Raw genomic sequence first — 6000 nt, 5'->3', positions numbered from 1 at the left:
ACCTGGGTCGGGGAGAGCTTGCTCAAGTCCTCCTTGATCGGCGCAGCGTTGCCGATTCGCGTAAGAGCGGAGGAGTCGCTCTTGACGGCCCCGGCCGGGGGGCTCGGGCTCCGCTGCTCCCTCCGGCGCTTCAGCGCGCCGCTTTCCTCCGCCCCTTTCTCGGGCAATTTGCCCTTGCCTTTGGGGGCGGTCACCTGACTGACGAGGACGTCAGAAGCGTCAACCACGTAGCCCTCAGGGGTGGTGATGGTCGTGGATGCACCGAGCGGCTTGGCGGTCGGGATTGGTTTATCCCCAGCTGGCTTGCCTTTGATCTTCTTCTTCCCAAGCACAATCTTGGGCTTGGGGGCTCGGGGTGCTTCCTCTTCGTCAAAGCCGGCCATACCTGCAAATAGAGATAAATCAGTTAGGATTGGGTCGGGGAGTTAGGGTCGGGGACGATCGGTTAGTGTTAGACCTTCGCTCCCTGCCTCCGGCTGAGTAGCCGCCATCGCTATTGTCACGCCCGGGATAGGAACGTATTTTTCATCCAAGTCATATCTTGGGGATGGCAGTCGGGCTTCGTCGTAGCTTTCCTTCGAGCGGAAAATCTTATACTCGTAGATCTCGCTCGAAATTTTTGTGGCGGCATCTACCAGAGCTGTGGTCTCGACTGGCACCACTTGCTTCCTGTAGTGGCTGCTCCACGTCCTCTCGACCGGGAGAATCCACAGGTCGTATTCGATCAAGAAAAGCCGATTCTTCAATCCCTTGTTTTTCCCCGGGAGGCTCTCGATCGCACACATGTCGGCCCGGGATTGTATCATCAGGAACCCGCCCCCTATTTAGCCGGCAGGGTCTTCACCTGGTAGATGAAATTGAAGACCTCCATCGTGCACGCCACCTCATACCGAGCGCATATCTGCGGGAAACACGCTAAAATCCTATGCGCGTTCGGGCAGATCTGGGCCGGGACTACCCGGTAATAACCTAGGAACGCGGTCAGGAGGGCCGGGAAAGGTATCTGGATCGGGGCCAGGAGCGAGTAGTAATGCATCCCGATCCATTTGCCCTCGTGCCTGTCTATGATGTTTCCCAAGTCCCGACTGACGTCGAACCAGACCCGGCCAGTGAGCAGAGCGGAGATCTTCGCAACTTCCGCTTTCGTTAGTAGGCTGTATTGTTGCTCGACGCTCTCCCGGTTCAGGAAGACGAACTCTTCGTTGGTCGGGGCAGGCGGCATGGCCGAGTTTTCTTCGATCAGCTCCAGTGTGACTCCCCGATCGTTAGCCTGAGGAGCGGGCTCAGGGTAATCCCCAATTACACGAGTCAGCGTTTCCCAAACGCCACCTGTCGGGGAGCTACGTCCGCTCGTTGATGTACGATCGCTCCTGCTGCTCGAGCTACCTGATCCGCTCGAGCTTGACGTCCCTTCCGAGCTGGACGACCTTCCTTGCTCGGGGCTTTCTTGTGGTCGTTGGACGACCTCTGGGGAGTAAGACATAATGTCCACCTCCTCGCTAATCTCCTCGACCGCATCGTCGTAGTCCACGATCGACACATTCTGATTGTCTGACTCTGACATTTTTGTCTACCTAAAGGCCGGTCGGGGTTAGTTTGGGACTCGGGATGTTGGGTCGAAGTTAGTTGTTGCCTACAGTTGGCTATGCGAAAGCGTAAAGAAAAAAATAAAAGCTAGGGACCAGAGAACTTACTGATTGCAGGGACTTAGAAAGCTTGAAGGCTACTTGCTCGACCGATCTGCTGAAATACTTCGCTCGGGACTCTCTGAGGGTACCGATCGATTCAAGAAGATTGGGAAAAGTTCAAATGAGGGCCTCAAAGGCCTATATATAGGAGAGCATTTGGGCGGGAAACCGATCCACTTGCGTGACGCGACCGCTCCTGACTCCGAGGTGACTGTTGCGGTCGCAGAGGCGTGCAGAGCTCGACACGTGGCGCGGGGGAATGACAGCTGTCCGGTCGGTTTGGCGGCGGACGTTTAGGCTTCTTCACCCCGTCCCGTTTTTTCCCGGACGGTCAAAAAGGCCCGGGCTGGGGGGCTCTTGGTAGGGAATACCCCGACCGACATGCCTTCGTCTTTTATTCTTGTTTATGCAGGTTACAGGTCGGACTTTCTTGGAAGAATATGGTCGTGCCCGACCGGGTTGGCACCCGACCGAGGTCTTCGGTACCCGAGCGAGAGCCCTTTGGCGCGAGAGCCACCAGGAAGCACGTGGCAGCGTTAGGCGTTGACAGGCAGGCTTTACGGGGTGAAGACACGTCATTGCTACGTGGATGACATGCCGAACGGCCGGACTTGTGTCTCCGGCCCAGCGGCTATAAATATCCGCGGTAGCAACAGTGTGGGGGACTTTTGGACGATCGATAGGTAGTTGTTAGAGAATCCCGACCGCAGTCAGTCGGTACTCAGAACAGCCATTTAGATTGTACTTAGGATCTTCACCTTGATTAATAAAAGACATTTAATTGCTTTAATTGGTCTTGTGTTTATTTATTTCCGCTTACGTGGCAATTAACACTATCAACAACAATTTAATTGATCATTCTAATACAGTTTTGAGAGGAAAAAAATAGTTACTAAATCACTTACTAATTTTTTTAAAAAAAATTAAAAATTTAAATCAGTTACTAAATTTTGAGGTTGTGCATGTACAATAATATCACAACGACGAATATATATATTTAAACAACTAATTACTGAAACTGATAATTAATATTGGAAAAATATGTTGTATTTCTCATTTTCGTTGAAAACAATCAATTTGAAACATGTATTGATTTTCCAGATTACTTAAAAAACGCTACCAAATCTGAGATAAAAATAGGAAAATGTTCGGTGAGCTCATTTTTTTTTTTTAATGATTGGCAACAATTTAATTGTTCATAGCGTTTTTTAAGTAATATGTACATGTTTCAAAACTGATTCTGGTTATGGTAACTGAGTTGGGTAAATATAGTACTGAATCCACGACTAATTGTTTTTTTCAAGATATCCTCAAATCCCTAATTGAGGCAAAACTTTGTATGTCAAATAAATTAAAAAACAAAAAACAAAAAGAATAAACACATCAACGTTTTGCAGAATCTAAGGAATGGAGAAATAAACTTAGCTTTTTTGTAGATCCAATTATTTTTTGGAGTAGTTGAGTTTTGTTCAGTCATACCTCCTAAGCTGTAACCAGAGAACCCAATAAAATGGAAGATGATGGAGGAATATCGAATCACAGCAGAACGGAAGATGAAGGAAGGGATCAGAAAGAATCGCAGCAACATAGAAGATGAACTCTGCTACGGGAGAATGAGGATGGTAGAACGCAGAAGATGAACATTGGTCTTTTGGGTTTGGTATTGGGCTGACTGTTTAGATTTGGCCCAACTAAAATATTTAAAAATTGACTTGGTATCATTTGGATTATAGTTTTTAAGCTAAAATTTATTTGTATGTGTTTTGTGGGCAAATTATTGTGTGGACCGTAGTCTATATAGTTGTGTGGACCATGAATGTTAGATATATTTTTAATATAATAAAAGTACATTACTTTTGTATTGTGAGTATATTATTTTTGTATTAAATGTACATTATATAAAATAATGGACTTTTAGTACTCGAATAATATACTTTAAAAAAAATGTATTTTACATACATAAATAATGTATTTTTAGTACATTACAAATATATTTTTTATTTATGGTCCACACAATTGTGTAGACTATGGTTCGTGTAATAGTGATGAGTGTTTTCACTATAAATTTTTTTTTTTTTTGCCAATAATTATTAAGTAAAAGATGTATTTATTATTTATATATTATAAAATACATAAGAGAATCAAACAAATATACTACTCCGTATTTAATTTTAAATTCATTAACTCATACAAATTATATGAAATATTAAAATCTTATGTGGTATCTAATAACATAATACTTTATAATATATGTTATAGTATGTTGTGATGTTCAATATAAAATCCGATTTTGTATTGCTAAAGAAAAATATGTTTCAGAATGATTTTCATGATTAATGTTTGATTTTATAAAGGTACTTAAATTTTATGTTCTGCATCGCACGGGACAAATACTAGTATATATATATAACTAGTAATTCTTAAATTGTTTAATATAATAATATTTTTGATCTTCTATTGGTCAAGTATTTATTATTTTTATAGAACACAAAATTACAATTAAAATTTTGTATGGTTTATATAATCTCTAATTATGTACATATTCAAATAAACTTATAAGAGAATTTACATAATTACATTGATTTATTCTTAATTGTATTTCATCTATATTATAATTTTCACAATACGAATAATAACTAAATAATTACATTTAGAAAGCAAATTTCAAATTTTGTAGGAGTAAATTTAAACTCTAATTGAACACATTTTTTTATATGATTATATAATATATTCTTTATGCACATGTCATTCCATAAACCCACATATCATTCTATAAGCCCAAGACCACTTTTTGCGCAAATTATGCCCTGGACCCGTGTCCACAATGCATTGTGGACACGAGTCCAAAACGATGTCGTTTTCATGGAAAACGCGTCATTCCAGTTAAAAAAAAAAAATTTTGATTTTGTCTTGCCGTTAACGGCGTTATTCGTTTGTGCCATTATGAATGTACAGTTATGGGATTATGAATGTACAGTTATGGAATTATGAATGTAAAATTATGAACACAGAGCCCTGACATTATGAACTTACAATTATGAACATATAGTGATAAAATTATGAACATAGAGCTATAAAATTGTGAACATGGAGCTTCGAAAATTATGAATTTACACTTACTGAATTATGAATGTACAGTTACGGAATTATGAATGTACAGTTATGCAATTATGAATGTACAGTTATGGAATTATGAATGTACAGTTAAGAAATTATGAACACAGAGCTTTGACATTATGAACTTACAATATGAACATATAGTGATAAAATTATGAACATAGAGCTTTAAAATTGTGAGCATAGAGTTTCGAAAATTATGAATTTACAATTATTGAATTATGAATGTACAGTTACGGAATTATGAATGTACAGTTTTGCAATTATGAATGTACAGTATGCAATTATGAACACAGAGCTCTGACATTATGAACATATAGTGATAAAATTATGAACATATACTCCTATAACAAAGTGATCTGAACTTTTAAAAAAAAAAAAGTGGAAGAGAACGGTGCCACTAACGGCACCGTTACTGTGTCCAGCATGCATGCTGGACACGGGTCCATAGCATAACGATTGCACTTTTTGTAGAGATAATTCAAATGGATTTTTTTTTTTCTTTTAAAAGTCCTAAGTTTAGAAATCCAAAAAAACATTAAAGACACATACGATATATACATTTATATATGTAAATTTTTATTTATGGCTCAAATGATTTTTTTTTTTTAAATTCTGAAGTTCAATAATTGACCCACGGCACGCAGCATTTGTTTTCTTCATCCCTTCTCGCTTCTGCCATTTCTTTGAAGCATTTCAGAAGATAGAAAAGTACACTCCACAATCTCTACCTGTAGAAGGTGGTTCCTTAATGTCTGGTTCCATTTTTCTACCACTTTTCATAATTCTCCTCTTTTGTTTACTCCCTTTTTTTTATAGGTGTAATTGTTAGAGTCTCCTCTACATTCTACCGTCTTTTGTCTCCCCCGCCGCCATGGCCATGAAAATACACAAATGGTAGGATAAATTGCTGCAGTTTACGCTCACATGGATTTGAACTGGGGTGTTTTATAGGAGAAAAATTATATGTAGAGGCTTGCATTAATTGCACTGTTTCGGATAGAGAATAGGCTTTCACGAAAATTTAATTAATATTGTAATCCCAAGAAGCACCATAGATAACAAAAACATATCAAATAGGCTTTCATTTTAAAGCCAGAGATTTAATTAATATTGCATCGTTTCATATTTTTTATTAATCGGGAATCGGAATCCTTAATCATAATATCATAACAGTTAATAACTCCATTAATTC

The sequence above is a fragment of the Ipomoea nil genome, unplaced genomic scaffold (assembly GCF_001879475.1).
Source record: "Ipomoea nil cultivar Tokyo-kokei standard unplaced genomic scaffold, Asagao_1.1 scaffold0848, whole genome shotgun sequence".
NCBI classification, from domain to species: Eukaryota; Viridiplantae; Streptophyta; class Magnoliopsida; order Solanales; family Convolvulaceae; genus Ipomoea; species Ipomoea nil.
This window is presented reverse-complemented; position numbering follows the sequence as displayed.